Raw genomic sequence first — 19,414 nt, 5'->3', positions numbered from 1 at the left:
ACGCTTTCTACTTTCAAAAGCTATTTCTCAGTTTGCCTTCACTGTTTTCCCACGTAACTTCTGCCAACTTCTTTCCCACACACAGAAAACTAGATACTGGCATGGTGGTTTCAACAAAAAGTAAAACCCACCACACCTACCCACAGCCGCTTCCTTTTTCTTCGCAATGGATACAGGAATTTTTAGACACTAAAAAAAGTAAAGCTTCACGACTTGTTAATTTTATTTGTATAGCATTTGATATGTCTTGATTCTAACATACTTATAGGATAATATTCTTTAAGATACCAAACACAAACTTTTTTTTACCCGTTTCTGGTACCAGAGGTAATAACTACAAATGCACAAACAGTTAAACTAATAAAATCACTTTTTTTCTTCACTTTCGCCATTGTACTTCTCCATAGCAGAATAAACACTAAACTAAGAGTCATGGGGCTCAGACTTTTGCCAAGTTGCAGAATATGAGGTAGATTAAAGAAAACCCTAAAAAAAAAAAAAAAAAAAAAAGGAAACCGAAATTTGGTGCCCTTGCTTCTGGGAACTGAAACTGAACCTGATGCTTTAATATAACTTACAAATTTCATTTCACGTGTGCTTTGCTTTTAACAGTTCATTAGAGTCTTTTAAAGAACCTTCCATTCACTAGAAGTATAAATAAGTCTTCCTATGAAACATATAAAAATTCTGTTGAAAATAGAAAAGAGCTGTTTCCCCACAGGTAAATACTGGAGAGGAAATATATCAAAATACAACATTAGCAGTGCATCAAAACTGTAAAACGATACAGAAGACAGTCCTGATAATAGAAGCATCTATCCATTAGACATGTCATATAACAACAAAAACTTCTTAGAAGATTCAATTTCAAAGGTTTGTCTGTTTTAACGAAACATTTTTACAAGGGGCTGATCAACTTATCCGGATTTTCACAGGACGATTAAAATAGTAGCGTGGAGAAAGAAAAGACTGCTCCAGCTCTTTTATTGTTGACTTTTAGCTTCTATTTCTAATTTATTTAAGTTCCTGTAATGATGTTTCCAGGCTCATCAAAAGGGGTAAATGTCCAAGCCACTAAATGCCTACATGAAGGGCCATGGCATACTATGTGTAAACAAACACACACGTATTTGGCCCATGTTAAGGCACAACAGCTATTCATGGTGCATGGACCTACATTTGTAAGAACCTCAAAATCTTGGGCAGCTAGAGAAACAGATAAAGTGCTTTCTTTGCTGCATTTCTAGGGCTTTTAAACGCCCTCGAATGGTATCGGGCCAGGCACAGCATAGGATTGCTTCGAAAACCCTAATACAGAGCTCTCCAGGTGGCCAGACCACCAGGAGAGTAGACTGTGGAGACAGAAAGCTGCTGCAACTTCCCATCCTCCACAGCCTTGAAAAGCTGTCCTGGCCAGAAAGGAAGTATAACCAGGGTGGCTGAGAGTGCACTAAGCTAGAATAAATAGTTTCCCTTACTGGGGCTTCTATTGAGTTCATACCATAACAAAGCTGCCCCAACTCACATGGAATTTACCACCCTGAACAAATTTGATGAATTTAATCTAGGAAAAGTATAAAAGCAGTGAGGTAGACTGGTGGGAAATAATGCTTTTTTTTTTCTCCTTTTATTTTCTTTTCTAGAAATTCTTAACAATTTTCCTTTTCTGTTTGTACATGAAGGATTTGCAGCAGCAGAAGATGGGACGTCCAGACTTGAGTTTTTATGCATCTGAAGATGTCACATTGGGCAAGCAGATCCTTTTTCTGTCCTCAGCGCAGAGGTATTTATTTGCTCCTGCGTGCAAGTAGAGTGGGACTGTGGGTCACAAGGACCTGTTTTCCAGGAATGGGCAAGACCTGAGTGGGTGCAAATTGTGTATGTGGGAGTGTAGCCAGCGAGTAGGTTAAGCGGTTTGGGATCCACGTATCAAAGTGGCCATAAATCTGGGCTGGATATTGGAGAGACCTGAGGGGCTGTAAGTTGGCTACTGGAGGAACCAGGAGGTCCACACCAGCTGCTGGGGAGACTGTGGGGCCTGCAGGTTGATGGAGAGACTCATTTGGTCTCTGCACATGAGGACTGAGGTTCTCCAGCACTGAATGACTGAGCTTGAGGCTACTGGATGTGGCAATTCCTAACTTAGAAAATGTGTTGAAGTAACAGACTCAGAATAGGTGTGGCTGTGAAGGTGAGTATTTGCACACAGAGAAATACACACAAAAATATACCGAGCTTGGAAGGCGTTCAGCCAACACGTAATGAGAACCTAGAGATTAGACGTAACTCACACGTAGACAACTACTTGCTGACATTTGAAGCTGAACCTGTCTGCATCAGCAAGCTGATTCCCACCTCGCATTTTTAACTTACCAACCAAGCAGAATATGATCAAGATATAACTGCTCACCACATACAGAACCAGCTAATTCACTTTCACAAATCTAAAACAAGGCAAGGATCCCATGAAATCACAGAGGACAAATCAACTACTAGGTATATTTGGAACGGATAATATCTGGGCTCACATATCCTCTCTTTTGTAAGAATACACAGTAAATTTCTTTTCTGTCAATTGTTTGGCAGGAATGTGTTTGCAATATGCAACATATTAATTCTCAGAGATGTTTCCATACTATAAGCAAGTGTCATCCAAGGAATTATTTGAGACCTGACAGCCAGGTAGTGACAAAGAGAATCAGTTTTCCATTACTGAGCACAAGAACATTCAGAAAACTTCCAGCAATTCAAATACCAGAAGGACAAGCACTGCAAATCACTAAAAATCAGTAACAACAAACTCTAGAAAAATCAGTAATACAATACTTTGGATGCAAAGCAACTCAGCTTGGTGTCATAAGAGGCTGAATGAAGACAAAGATGAAAATATTGAGATCTGGTTCCCTAGGTGACAGAAAATCAGAAAACTACAAGTTTCTTTCTGATGAGCATGAGAATGAGCCTGTCATTGCAACAGATGCCCTGGAGAAAATAAGGTAACGATAGTACCTTTGCCAAAATCTCAAAAGCTAAAGCTTGCTCTTCTCTCTCCGTTTTGTTCACCAGAGCTGTTGCTGAACAAATTAGGCAGAAGTAGAGTCTGAAAGTAAAACACTGCAGTTTTACACTATTAAGTTCTCTAAGATATGTCTCAGAAGAATACATACAAAAGCCTAAATTTCCTACAGTTGACCTACAGGAGTGCCTATGTTTCAGGCACTAAATTCAGCGCCTTAATTCCAGTCAAAATCGTGCATTTTTAATACCTTTGCCAGTGACTGAAATTGGTTCCAACTGCTAACCCTGCATGTATTTAAATAAGCATCACTGACTCAAGACTAAAACTTGCTTGTAAATATACAGCTGCACAGACTAGGCAATTTGTATATCAAAGTAGATATACAGGTAGGTATATAGGTAGGTATATAGCTAACTGACTATATAGTAGTCAGCTAACTGTATAACAGGTCTTAACGTTATTTTGCATATGAAGTTGTGTTAATCAGTATTGACTTCAAAGTCTCTTCCAGTATTGTTTCTTCTTCCAGCTCTCTTCTGTCCTTCTGTTCCATCCCATCCCATCCCATCCCATCCCATCCCATCCCATCCCATCCCCCCCATGTAGTGTTCCTGTATCTCTATAATGCTTCAAAGTGTTATTGATACCTTCTCTAACTCCTGAAGGGAGACCATGTGTTTTCTCTACTTAGACCGATACTTTGTTAGACAATTAGTCACATTTTCTTGTCTAATAACTGAGGAATGTATCTCACTGCCCTGATGATGTGAACAACAGTAACTCCCCGCTCTCCTATTTCTATGAAGTCAAGAGAAGCTATAGGAAGTTATGAAAATTAATTACCATCTACTTATTCAGCAAGTGGAGATGTCCTATTGACTTGTTTGAATACTATCATATTAGCTCTACGAATTTGATTACTAAATTATTGAATCTTTACTAAAAGGAACTCAGCTTAAAGAAAATGCTATATCCAAAATGTGTATTGCAGTGAGAACAGTAATACAGGGAGAAATGGAAATGTCAGCTACAAAATGTTGGAGGTTTTTTTCAGTATAACATTAAGCATTGATGATGTCTGCAGATATTGGAAGCGCATAAACAACAATAAAAGAAACATTACATAATACCATTTAATTATTCCAAAGTACATGTAGTGACAAGTAAAGGGAAAAAATTTAGAAAAGGAACATTCAGAACAAATTAAAAGAAAAACATCTGAAAGCAAAAGCTAAAACCTTCTAATCATCACAGAAGACATAGATGTTTCACTGCTGGAAACACTGAAAACGACGATTAACCAAGAACTGGGGGATCTTATGATGTTAGACGAGTACACAAAAAGAAATCTTGATTATGTGACTTAAAATACCTAAAAATGAGATATGATCACATTCTAAAATGATATTTCACCTCCAACTAACATATGGTTGTTGAAATTCTGTATTTGGAGTCTAAATTAAGTTTCACTTATAATTATTAAAATTCTTAAACCAGGAAGAGACTTCTTAATTAATAATTATTTTGAACTTATTGAAAACATATTAATGCTTACTGAATGGTCTTCACTACAGATACTGCCCAATTACTACGGTGGAAAACAACACCCAAAGGCATCAGTCAAGTTCATTGCCTCAGTGAGGTAAGATGTAGACAAGGCAAGACCTTTGTAAGAGCAACTTTGTTTACCTGAAAATGGAAGTAGCTTGTTTACACTGTGAGTTTTTAAATGGTAAGGTCTGCCAGACAGCAGGACTAGCAATGTATAACATCTTGCCAAAGCAAAAGTCTGATACTTCTCACGTAAAGATAAATTCTTTCTTGGTGATGCCACCACAAATCAAGAATAACACAAAATCCTCAGGGAATGAATTTTAGAGATGCTAAAGCTCCATGGGAGGTCACTCTGTCTTGATTCGATACAGTGTTTTGTTTAAGTATGAACCTTCTGAATCATGTTCTTAAGATGAGATTGAATTTTTTTTAATAACTTGTGGAAACCAAACAATATCCTATTTTTTCCCCTTTAAAAAGGGCAACTATTGTTAATGTTTCCTGAAATATATGCAGTATATATGCAGTAAGAATTTGTACCCAATTTTTGCCTTAATAAAGTCATACTTATACCTGGAAAATGACTGTGTTGCAGGACAGAAGGGAAAAAAAAAAAAAAAGGAGAAAAAACAAGACAACCATGTCCTATCTCCCTGTCCAAGGAAGTTTGCTAAGGGCTATATCCAGCTGGGTTTCAGTATCTCCAATGATGGATACTCCACAACTTCTCTGCATGGCCTCTTCCCATGTTTGACCATCCTCACTGTGAAAAAGTGTTTTCCTTATGTTTAAGTAAATTTCCTATATTTCAATCTGTGCCCACTACCGTTTGTCCTACTGGGCACCACTGAAAAAATCTGGCTCTGTTTTCTTTACTCCCCACCATTAGTTATTTACACACATTGGTAAGATCTCTCTGAGCTTTCTCTTCTTCAGGATGAACTGTCCCACCTATCTAATGCAGCACAGGATGCTACCACAAAAGCACATTGCTGGGACATGTAAAACCTGGTGTCCACCAGGCCCCTCCTCCAAATTATCTTCTTATCCCTAACAGGCTCAGAAATAGTTTCTAGGATGATCTGCCCAGGGATCAAGGTGAGGATGACTCATCTGTCATTCCCCAGATCCTCCTTCTTGTCCTTTTTGGAGACAGAAATGGCATTTGCTTTCTTCCACTCCTGAGGAAGGAAATTCCCTCGGTTGCCATGACTTCTCCTTATTAGCAATATCATACATAAAGTCAAAGCAGAATACTGTATGTTATGTTACTGGAAGAATAAATATGTAAATTTAAGTCTGATTTCAAGCAGAAAGTGTTGTAATATTATCCATACTTAAACTTTTACGAATACTTTTAAGATATGAAAAACGAATTCATATATATAAAACCACAACATAAAAAATGCATTTGAGTAAGCTATTATTAAAATATTTTTCCTCCTCCATGGTCTATTACTTTATGAACTGCCAATATGCAAAATGTTGTCAATTTGGATGCAAGATGCTACACAGGTCTAGTTCCAACAAACTATAGGTACACATCTTTCAGGGTGAAAATGTCTAAATTTCATCAAAATCTAATTTTCTAAGTTTTGCTAAAAGCTCTGCAGAATAATATTTCTACACACTGAAGTAACTTGCTTGCTCTTTGCAAACTGTTGTAAGTACAATATCGATGAGCTGAGAATGAGTGTGAGTTTGTAAAATAATAAATGCTAGAATATGGGCAGCTATGTTATACAGGTGTTTTTAAAAGCCCTGCTTATTATGGAAAACAATAGACTTCACCTTAGTTTGTTTGTTGAGGGTTTTTTTTTCTTATACAATTGCAAACACTTTCTAACTGCTGAAAATCAGCAGATTTAGCCCAACAAAAAGCTGTGTCAAGAACACTTTTCAGTATCATTGTGTATTAATCAGAATACACCAAACTCTAACAGTTAAGTGTCTTAAACATAAATTAATTTTACAAATCCCTATGCTTGGCAAAGGAAAAAGATATAATTTATTCCAGTTGTATAACATAATATGTTCCATTCGCTCATTCACAAAGGCTCTCGTTTTTTCAGGAAACAAATGAGACAATTGTCTTTCTAGACTACGCAGACTGGACTATGATCAGTCATTTCTGCTGTAGGAAAAAAGCTCATCTCAACAATATACCCAAGCACAAATGGAATTTAACAAAGGCAAGAGAGATGAATTTTCAGTCTGCTCTCCTGAGGACAGGGCGAAAAAGCGATGAGGAGAGCAGGAAGTCAAAACATCATTTCACTGTATGTATACATTAGAAGTGTTAACCAAATGTGGAAATCCCTAGCTATTTTAAATCTAGATTAAAACCACAAGACAATTTAAACTAATCCACAAGATACAGAATATAAACGAAGATGAATGCTTTATGCTAATTTTTAGAGAAATAATATTATTCTTTTCACGTTCTCCAAAATGTCACGACCGTTTTTCATTGTTTGAAAAATCCACATCACAACTTTATGAATGAGATTGCAGAGTGTTAAACGATGATAACGATAACCAATTCTCTAATAACACACTTCCTTATCAGATAATAACACGTTTTGTAACATCAGGGGTTTTTTTCTTTACTACCCTTCCTGAAGTGAATGCTTGGAGAAAGGAAGCAACTTGTCCACAGGTGGTCTGTGGCAGAAAAAGCAACAGTTATTCCCCTATGCCTCTCATTGCCGGGTGGTAACAAGTGCTCTACTGACAAATCAGGCTTTGCAAATTAGATTTATTTTAATAGTAAATTAGCAAATTAGATTTTATTTTAATAATAAAACAAAATGAAAAGTCCACCCATGCATATAGAGAGTCTGTGTTCATATTACTCATCTTTGCAGTACTTGTCAGACAGATGTTACAGTACTTGCTGTAATAATGGGGAGAAATATAAAGAGGCGTTGAAAAACATGACCTATCTCAAAAATATGGAAATATTTGAGACCAAAAGAGTGCTACAAATCTTAGCCTTTCTCACCAACACTGTAAAACCTAACTATGAAATTTAAATTTGTAGTATTTCTAGATTTTTTTAAAAGCTATTTTATCTATTAACAAAAGTGCTGTAAAATATTTGACTTTTGGTCATCAGGGGTCCACAGATCACAGTTTGGAAATCTGTGCTTTAAAGTACAGTTAACAACTCAGGGGCATGGCAGTTCACGCCTTCTACAACTAATGAAGCACCACAACCCTCCCAATTACCAAAAATCAAACACGCTCTGAACGCACAGTTGTTACTCTGACTTTGCCAGTGAAAAATAGAACTAGAAATTATTTCCTCACTACACAGATAAAATATATTCATTAAGAAGAAAAGACGCACAGCAATTAAAATACAAAATAATTCTTTCTTGTAGCTGGTTTAAATTTAGGTTTAACTTCAGAATGCACTGAGCACACCAATACTCTCATTTTTTCTGAAAGTAAAATCCTGCCATAAGATACATCAATTTCACTTAAAAAACAATGCTTTAAAAATGTATTTTATTTCAGAAATCAAACTATGCAGCCTTCTAAGAAATTGGAAGTTTTGTGATAAAATCTTTTCTGGAAAGTCAGTGCAATTTCATATCAATAGTGCGCTCTTTTTCCTGCTTTCAAATGGATTACTTAAATGTTTTAAAATGTTATAACCCACAATAATCTGTTCCAGGCACCAATGAAAAGGAAGAAAAAAATTGTAGAAGTCAAGATGTCGCCTGGAAGCACTTTATGGCAAACATTATAAAGATAACACAGAGCAGAGAAGCTCTGGTTCAATCCATTATAAATACCCCATTCTTCTTAAAATCACAAAAATGTATTTATAGTAAAGAACTCTTACAGACTTTTTCCTCAGAAGACTTCATTTAAGTACAATTTGGCAGAATTTTTGGAACAAGAAAAGAAGAGTTTTGTAAAATATTGATGTTTTACAGTCACCGAGTCTTGATCTACTTGCTACAAAAACAAAAGCGAGGACTTTGGAAGATGACCACATCCGTGCCTACTAAATACACTTTAGTTTTTCATTTTGTCCAAACTCTAGAAGTTAAACTGAGCATCGACACTAAATCATCAATTAAACAATTAATGCCTCATTAAAAACATAAGTAATTGTCCTCATTTTACTGCTGACATAATACGTTGTTTAAGGAAATATATGGGATTAAAAAAACCAAACAACAAACCACAAACAAAACACCATCTCAAAAAAAAAGAGTGAAAACACTGGAAAAAGATATCCCTGTATCCACAATCTATAGATCAAATCTCTATTTTGCCATATGTTTAAATTACAATTATAGATAGTTGCTCTCTCTTCTTTCACCCCACGTCTCTCCCAAGACTTAGGGATGGGGATGTACATAGAAGCTATGTACAATAGCTACATCGACCTCCTTGTGGGCTAAAAGTATTAAATAATCACTTTGAGTGCAGAGATCATCAAAAGGAAATAACAAACAGCTTTCTTAGATTTCTCAAAATAAATTGGTTGGTTTTTGGTTTGTTGTTTGTTTTTGTTTTTTTCAATGGAAAGTAGGAAACAGAAGATGTGAATATCTGGACTTCAGAAAGATTTTCTCATAAGGAAATTAAGGTTGAAGCATGAGCGCTTAAAATCTTTACTCAAAAATTTAATTTTCAAAAATAAGGAAAATATTTAGTTTACAAAGGAAAGAAGGGAAATCACAAGTACCAAAGATTCAGTGTCTGTTTAATAATATAATATAACAAGAATCCTAGAAAGAAGGATCCAAAGTTATAATGCAGCACGTACAATCTGTGAGTCAAGAATAACAGACAAAAAAAGGAGGACAAAAAAAGGACACTTTCTTAGGGCTCAACAGAACATCCATGAAAGAAATGCACGGTTAATTATTTGACTTTACTGATGGTAGTTCAAAAGGGGTCAATGTAAAGGATAACTTGGCATTCACTCAAATTTGACTTTTTTTTTAAAAAAAAAGATTGTATTTTCTGATCATTCTCAACAAAATACAGACAAACATGAGCTGTGCTCATTCAGGCAAAATGTGCATGACTATTGCTACTTATTGACAAGCAATTTGGAGAGAATTTACTGTAAAATTATGGTTGGATTAAATTAATATCTTAATATGAAATTATAATTTCAGGCTCCTCAAGTAGGAGCAAAATCAGTAATCAAATACAAGCATTAAAAAAGATTTTTTTTTTTAATACACAGTGCACTCAGCATTATGACAAGTACATGAATTAATAAAGAAAATCATTATCATGGATACTGTACTTTGCTTTCCTATCTATATCTGCAGAACATAATGTGAAATGTTATCAGGTAAAATCTTAATTCTTTTACTTATCAAAACAGATAAGCTAGACAAAACAAAAAAGCATACCAGAGAGTCCAAAAGTCATTCCAATGAACACTTCCAATCACTTATAGCACATTTCTATGATTGCAGAAGAAAAAATTCTTGAAGAAATTAAGCACGCATGCAGCATCCTAACCAATACTGACAGATTCTCAGTGGTGAGTAGTTTTTAAAAAGAACTAAACTTCCAAAATAAGAATTAATCTCTATAGATGAAAGTCAGGGATTGCCATGGTTGAGGGAACAGTATTCAGCACCCCATTGTTCCCTTTCTCTTCTTCCTTAGGTGCCAAGGAAGAAACAGTCAGTAAGGGAAAGACCAAATTCTCCAAGAAAAGCTGCAGTTTCCCTGAATCACAAACTAAAGAGGCAAAGCAAATGTAATTTTTGGTATTGAAAATTAAATGCAAGTAATGTCTCCCTTCATGCTGCAGTTATTGAACACTTCTCATTTCCTTCCTTTCAGTTTCAGAGCCGAAGGGAGAGCAAGAGACATGCTTCGGAGTACCCCAGGTGCCACGGAGGGAGCAGCCACAAAACGCTGAGGTATTCTTTTTTTTTTTTTTTTAAAAAAAAAAAAACCCACACCACACAAAAAGACCCCACCACCACTCTGACTGTGCTTCTGTATCCAGACACAGTCGTCGCTTCTCAGAGCTCCAGCTTGGCATCACTCAACGCACAAGCAATGGTGCTCATGGCTGAGATTTGTGTGGTCTCCAGTTAAGCTCTGCTTCCTCGAAAATGTGTGGCACCATACAGAGTTTATTTAGAACCCAAGTCTCTCGGGCACTATGTAAGTTTATTGTTTATCATTTGCTGAGGAAGTCTTCTGAGGTCAAGGTAAAAAGCAGGAGGTGATATTTGATGTAAATGTTCCAAAGCACGTTATGTGGTTGCATGGTTGCAGTGGCCCCCAGAGCACTTTGCTGGTGGTCCGTGGAGATCTGGCTGGTGGAAGGTGCTGGCTTTCCCTGTTTCCAGCTGCTATATCATATTTAATGTATTTTTAGCTTCACTTAATATTTTCCTAATATTCCTTTTCCATGTAAGCAATTAGTGTGGTTACCAGGGATGGCAAGAGAAGTGATATTCAGCTGCCAGTGGGAGAAGAGGTGGTCTTTACAGTCGGGTACAGGAGAAGATCCACAAGACAATCTCCTTATTAAGAGGTGGAGAGGAACCCACCTAAGAGCCACGGTTTTAACACCCCTATTTCTCCATTCACTGAAATGAATAATTTTTAATTTTTTTTTGTCTCATAAAATTCTGCTGACACATTTATTATTATCACTGAAGACAAAGGAACAAACAAAAAAGTTGCAGTTTATGGCCTTTTGCTATGAAATAAAAGCAGCAAGGAAAAAATCCCACAAAGTCACATATGCTTTCCTGATCATGTTTACAAAAAAGGCATAGATAAGCTATAAATGGGATTAAATAAATATGTGAAATTGCTGGCCTTAATTTTTGCAGGTTTATACATTTTTTAAACATTTTAGCTTTATAACGTAAATGGAAATTACTAGGAATAGTAGAAATGTCTGCAGAGTTAACTCAACAATCTAAAAAGTAGAAAAAATTCTTTTGAAAAACATTTGGCCACGACCCACCAGAATTGTGCTATTTTAACATTTGTTTTTGAAAAAAAAGAAAAGTTTCTAGGATTCAAATAAGTTTCCCAGTTAGCTTCCACTGTCTTAATTCATATTTACTTACTTTGATCTTGCCTTTGACTAAGGAAAAGAGACTCATCAGTTGGAGACAAATCAATTGGAGACAACTTAAAAAATATTACACAGACAAACTATAAAATGGGGAACATTTGCTGAGCAAAGAAAAGTATCTTTTTATACTTTTTTATTTTCATTCTTACTTAATTATCCATGAAACTACATTGACTTCAACTTGCTTGTGAAGGTCCAGCTGAGAGAAGTCAGTCTCTAACCATGCAAGTATGCTTTATGTTATCTTTAAGGAAAAACATACTAAATATTATAGAAGTTACGAATTAAAAGTATTCAGCTTCTGAATCCTGCTACTCACTCTAACAATGATGCTTATGTACGAGTGAGACTTATTTAGGAAAACAGTCTCTGGAGATGGGGATTTTATGTATTAGAGGGAGTCCTTGCCTCCCTCTGAAATGCAGCAGAGTTCAGGCTCCTAACATCTCCCTCCTCCTCCTCCAGATAAGAGAGAGGTATTTTTTACAATTCTCAAGAGCTTTTGCCTGATGCCTAGAAAACACCAAATCCCTATTGGCTTTAGACATCTGTAAGATTTCAGTAGAGCGGTCTCACTGAATCACTTTCCAAGACTTTGCAACTCAGGGCCTTCCTAAACCTCAGCTTAAGAAGGATTTAAGGAGACTAAATTTGCTCATCAATAGCTGACAGAGTAAAACACAAAATTGCACAAAGCTGGATGGTAAAATCACTTCCATGTATGAGGGTTTTCCTCCCTTTTTTCCCCCAGAAGCTTAATCATCATCTAATGGTTACTGTTCTTCCATCACTTTGACAGAGCGCAACAGGTAATGCTTAAAAATTAAGGAAGAAAAATAATACTAATAAGATAGGGTGTTAGGGTTTTTTTAAATAAAATAAAAATAACCCCACTGACTCATATATCCTGAGTCTGGCATCTGTCCGGACAGTTACAGAAAAGTAGGGAGTATAAATATGTTTTTAGAACTGCATAAACATTTTCTCTCTTTTTTCCCCCTCTCCTTTCCCACAAAGGCATTATCTACAAAGGTAGCTATGGTAATAACACTAGCCTTGAAACCCCAGTCCATCGAGATAGAAGGAAAGACAAACTGCAGGGAAATTTGTTTTCAGTGACATACTGTGGAATCATGAGCCTGTTTTGTATGGTCAGGAAATTCTCACGAGTTTTCTTAATGATGAAAAAAAAGTCATCACTAAAAAAAGATTTGCTGTAAATATCTCACAAGCTATGACAAAGTACCTTATAAAATCTAACTATTCATAAACAGTCTAGCCTCTGGAATTAAAACACTGACACTTTCTATTAAAAGGTGCTTAGTCACAGTTCACTAAATATTTACAACGAATCATTTATTCTCTAATTTCATTGACTTTACTGTCGTTAGCAAAAGTCAAGAAAACTTCCTGCGTGTGTGTGAATGGCTTGTGCATATAAACCGCAGCTCGCAAAGTCAATTTTATAGAGGCAGAAAGATTTTCATATTATACAAGTAGGTCCTCTTCTTCTGTAGGAAACTTCGCTTCAACTTCAATTGGATGCAAGTATTCAAATGAATTGGAATCAGAAGGCGCAAGAGTAAACTGAAATCATACCTTACAGGATAAAAGGAAAAATAAAAAAGAAATACAGTTTCCCACATTCCCTAGCTCCTAATTTCTATCGTTAAGTTTTGCAGGCAAATCATAGCATCCTTTCTCTGTTGTTCTCTCTAAAGTCGGCCACGGGTATAGAAGCTCAAGCAAGGAGAGGATGAATGAAAAGGGCATTATACAACATTACAGAACCCATGTTATCAGAAAGCAGCGTCAAGATTTGAGCTATTGGTGTTGACAGGCGTTTCACCAAATGAAAACAGAAGTTTTTCTGCTGTTGTTCCAGTGGGGTAGGAATGCGAGGTTTGGGGTTTCTCTTTAAAGAGCCTGATTGAGACGCTGTCCAAGCAAGGGAAGCTCAAATGGCTTTGTAGGGAAATGAGGTGCTTATAAAAATAAACAGGTCTCTGCCAAAAAATGCAGGCTTTAATACTATCAGAAAACAGACAACCTCTCACTCTCAGCACTGACAATAACATAATTCTTCTATGGGCTTGTCAAAGACAGAATACTGTAAAATGCTGTGGTTTTATGACACGCATATCTTTCCAGTGAGGCTTACATTGAAATCACCTAATGGATTTATATGAATACCTGTATCTGAATGCAGCTTCCACATGGAGGAGTGTTTTCTCATAACTCTCAAACCTTTCCATGGTTTGATATCATTAATTTGTACGGTACTAGCAAGGTTATTGCTATCCTCTTGTTGACATAATTTCTGCCTGTTTTCCGTGTTCTAACACTTGGTTCCCACTATCGTCGCTTTAAATTCCCCGACGCACTTGAAGACAAAAATAGGTTTCGGGTACACATCAAGATGACCACAATTCCTCAGATAGAGAGCTTGGATCACGAGTTGACTGGCCTCAGACTCTAACAAGGAGTATCTGTCCAGAGTTCTTTTACCAGGACCTGACAGCACAGTTGCCAAAAAATTACTATTGAAGATCTTGTAAGATAACAGCAAATCAACCATTAATCTATACATACTGAAACAGAAAAATAGCTGAAAATCGATGACACTTCCTAAATTTTTCAGTGGTAGTTTTATTCTAGAGATACCAATTCAGAGGAAGGGCTCGATGTTTATTAATTTATCTTATTTTTCAGAAGGTGAAATAAGGTTCACATCTAACCTTTTTGAAGATTCTGAGAATACATGCTATATTAAATGTGCCCATGTTGATTAGAATAAAATCCTCAACTCAAAAAATCCCCACAAACAAAACCCAAAGAAATTGTTGAAGACAAGAATTCTCCAATCTGTTACCAATAATTTCAGGAGTGACGAATGCAAAAGGCACTATTTCCACCACAACTTTCACTGTTATCTAGCTTGTCTTGTAAATGCCCAAGAGATCTTGGCTGCGGGAACCCAACTGGAAATCTTTTGGTGACCATGGCACATGCAGACTTTCCACAAGAATCCTGGAAACACAGTGTCTGAGTAGTACTAAGACAAATGGGACTCTTCCAAAACCTTTCCTCTGAAACCAAAAAAAACCCCACACCATAGATTTGTGGCCTTTATACTTACCCTTCCCCATTTTGAGGTAACAGTGGTAAGACAGAAAGACCAGAAAGCTTTCCTGAAAAATCAGGTACACCTCGAGCTGATAAAGGGAAAAGTTTCACAGGCGAATGGAAGTGAGTCAACTCATAGTCCCAAGTGTCATGTTCTTGAGCTCTGCTTTTTAAAGACTTATTCATATTTGATGACAAAGATTAGGCAGATGAGGAACCTTTGTTGCTGCTGCTTCCCTTTGTTGAACTCTTCCATCAACTATCTCACTGTTAAAAAGGTATTTTGGTTTTAGTATTAGTTTGCCTTGTTTCATTTTCCCATCAGTATCTATCATGCATGGGATATTCAATGCTCTGAAAATCATCAAGTGATTCAGTTGATACAGACACTGGAATCCAGACAGCAAGTCATAGCATCATAAAATCACAGAATGGTTAGAGTTGGAAGGGACCTCAAAGATCATCTAGTTCCAACCCCCTGCCATGGGCAGGGAAACCCTCCACTACACCAGGTTGCCCAAAGCCTCATCCAACCTGGCCTTGAACACCTCCAGGGATGGGGCAGCCACAGCTTCTCTGGGAAACCTGTTCCAGTGCCTCACCACCCTCAGAGTGAAAAATTTCTTCCTTATATCTAATCTAAATCTCCCCTCTTTCAGTTTAAAGCCATTGCCCCTTGTCCCATCACTACACGCCCTTGTAAAAAGTTCCTCCCCAGCTTTCCTGTAGGCTCCCTTTAGGTACTGGAAAGCTGCAATAAGATCACCCCGGAGCCTTCTCTTCTCCAGGCTGAACAGCCCCAACTCTCTCAGCCTGTCTTCAGAGGAGATGACCAAATGCAGGGTCAATGCTATCGTGATATGACTAGATCTCTAGGTTACACAAACTACAACAGGATTTTAGACTTCTATAGTATGTGAATTGAACACTGACTTTGATCACATTTTCTGTGAGATTACAGACCTTAACTTTCCATGTTAATAGTGACCAATCAACTTTTAACATTTTATTTCATAAAGTACACAGTGAGAGAATAAAAGAAACTATGCACGATTTGGAATCATTCCTGCCACTGTTTTCACAACACACCCCCGCCTATACCAAAATCCCAGATAGGAATATTCACATTAGAAACCAGATGGTTCACATGAGTGTACCTACCAAACAATCAAGATCTTCTACTATCCCTATCATTACCTTTGATTCAAAATAAATCTCATGTAATTAGTCTGATAGTTACACTTTGAGCTACTACACTCGACCAAAAAAAAAAAAAAAGTAAAAAAATTATAGCATACTAAAACATTAAATAGTTCAAGGATATTTCAAACAACATGATCTAATTAGTGAGACAGATTTTTAAATATTTGCATTTTGACAGCCATTTTAATCAATATGAATGACAAATATCATATAATAAATACCTAAGAAGTCAATTACAGACAATGTCACTAATATTGATCTTTTCATGTACACTAACCAAAACCAATAGACTTAATACATCTCAGATGTCCATAACCAGTAAAAGCCTGATAGTATCATTTAGGTCTTTTACATTTTTTTAGATTTCAAATTGACTTTGGATATTACTTTTATTTACCAAAAGTACGACACATTACAAACTGCATAGGCAATTATCTTACAATACTTCTGAAAGTACAAAGCTGTTTCTTCTAAACCACTGATAAATAACTTATCTGGAAAAAGAATTAGGTAGCAATGAGTTACATTACATATATGTTGTCATTTTATCTTTAACATAAATTACCCAAGCTTTAAATAACACACCCTACCTTATCCACAGTTTTACGGAAATAATTTTTTCATCATTACTTTCAAAGTCATAAGCAGGGCAAGTTACACATTTAGCCTTTACTGTCCTTACATGTGATTTTATTTTATTTTACAAATAAATTCAGAATTAAAGAGAGGTACTTTGCTTGGGAAAACACTAGATAGGAAATATGGTTAAATGACTTCAGATGTCTTTTCACCAACTAAAAAACGACACAAGCACTGCAAGAGAGAATTATTAATGTGCAAGCACCATTAACATGAAATCGCAACCTTACACATCTATCACATTCTTATATTCCAATTAATGAAACAGCAACAAAGATAAGAACTGAACCTCCAAAGAAAAGACTGGCATGGATTATCCCATTGAATGTGGGGGACCCATGAAATTTCCATTTTAGATGGAGTAGAAAAATGTTTTGAATCACCAGTTAGAGCTTTCGCAAATAAGGTTAGAAAAAAAAATCATAACAGATTATGCTTCTGGTAAGTAATTAAGCTGATTACACTGTTCTTTAGCTGGCATAGTAATAATTCTAACAAATTCTTGTACTTCCTATTTCTTCCAAACACAATATTCTTACATTTTTGAGTTCCCTTTCCTAAACTGCACCAGCTATTCTAAACATTGGTAATATTCCTTAAGTAAGCCACTTAAGATACAACTAATCTTAATACTTGCAACCTAAGATGGATGACTTTCTACAACTAGAAAAATATACCATGTTTGAAAATACTCCAACTCATGTTTTAAAGAATATAACTACCACTACAACTTTAGTCCATACATATATAAGTCAAGAGACACTGAAAAATGCATTAACTTGCTTTGGTCATACCTAGATGCTAGATGTTTGTATACAGCTTGGGGATATTGGAAGAGCGGCATTAGTCAAGATTTGTTCAAACGCTTTTAAAATAGACAAAACGTAGAATCATAGAAATCATCACTAGACAGATTGTTAAACAATATACTTTACTAAACTGAATACAGAGGAGGAGAAAAAAAATTGTCTCAACTAAGAAACTTTTGTAATTACTGTTGTGGTTTCTTGTGCTTATGAGGAGCGAAGCATGCATGAACTCCAAATATCTCAAAGACCTTTACAATTAGCAAAAAGAAATCAGGTTAGATGAGGATACAGGGAACTGTTTAGTTCCTCTCTTGACTTGGTTTTCATCCAGCTTATACACTCCAAAGGTGTCTAATCTCTTAACTACTGTTTTGTTAGCATCTCTGCAGCGATTGAGGGTGTTTAGAATATCTGGGAGGCTTTCACGTGCTAGAGTTGAAAAGCTTCATATAAGAAACGAACAAGCCCTAGCAAAGTAAGCCTTGGCACAGAATACTATATCATTTTAAGTTTATAATATATAAGCACCTTGTTCCCATGCCTAGCACTACAAAAAGTTGTAAAAAACTATCCTAACTCATTGACCAAAGCCAAAAAGACCAGATATTCAATAAAGAGTGTAAATGCCTATAATCACTTCACCAGAGGAAACACACTGTCAACCCACAGGCCCTGGTGGAGTACCAGGGAGGAACGGGCACAACTACAAAGCTTTACAGCAAATAAGATTCAGGGGAGACGTTAAAGTTCTTGTGAAACCTCTCTTAAAGTCCCCAGTGAATAATCCATTAAGCAAATATGCCCTGAAGACCATTTGTGTGTGCTTGGTCCTTACTCTGCACAGGAAGCTCTCCCTGTCCCTTTCAGCTTTCTTAAGGCTCCTAAGATTATTCAAAAAGTTTATTTCACTTTACAACATAACATTTGCAAAGGAAAATCCATGTGGAGTGACATCTGTTTGTTTGCAAAATTCTTGTCGCTAAACTAAACGAGTTTTAACAAGATTTTCAAGTGACGATATAACTAGGTGTAAGACGACAGTAGTTGGTGACGCACTCTCAGGAAATGCAGCAGAAAATTTATAGTTTGGAAAAGGAAGTGGGAAATGTCACTGGAAAGCCCTTTGTGTCCCAGCCAGAGCTACAGGCTGCAATCTTGTCACCAAAATACCCCCTTGCAATGCTGGGACTCAGACAAAGTTCTCAGAAGGCAATCAGACAGCAGTCTTCACATTGCCTCACATTGAGATTTTTCAAATATCAACTTCCAGGTAAAGCAAAAACCATCTTTTTCTTTTTTCCCTTCTTCTTTTCATATTTCAATCCACTTTTCCCTTTGCATCTTAAACAAGACCCAGAAATTAGATCATTTTCATCAGCATCTAGTTCACAGAAACCAATTACATGGCATACAGTGAAAACAATATGAAAATGCCACTACAAATGCTTGAAAACTTTATGATCATTAAGGGGGTTATATCCAGGACAAAGAGCAGCCTTTTCTTTACTACATTGAAATTCTTTCACTTCAAAACACTTAAGTAAAGAGTAACCAGAATAAAACTGCCGTCACATATCAAACTGCTTAAATGGCAAGTGATCAGATACCTACCAAAAATTTTGCCCTACAATGTCTAATATTCTGGAAAAATTTCACTAAAAAATTCACTAAATTTTTAGGCAAAGCTAGTTGAAGATGTTTGATAAGCCCACTCTATTTGTAATACAACTGTTACTACTGATTAAATACTTAGTTGAGACACAACTACCTCACACACAAAGGAAAATAAAATGCACAGCAAACCATTAAACAGAAGTTCGTACCCATAAGACAAAACCTTATGAAAGGCCTTTTGAAATGCTTCAAAACCAAGACTTTACACTTTCTCTTATAACCTGGTCTAGAGAATTCATTTTTGGCCATTAATATCACTGATATAGAGCCTGAAAACATTGAGTTGTCACATCAGAA

This window comes from Tauraco erythrolophus, chromosome 2 (assembly GCF_009769465.1).
Source record: "Tauraco erythrolophus isolate bTauEry1 chromosome 2, bTauEry1.pri, whole genome shotgun sequence".
Classification (NCBI taxonomy): Eukaryota; Metazoa; Chordata; class Aves; order Musophagiformes; family Musophagidae; genus Tauraco; species Tauraco erythrolophus.
This window is presented reverse-complemented; position numbering follows the sequence as displayed.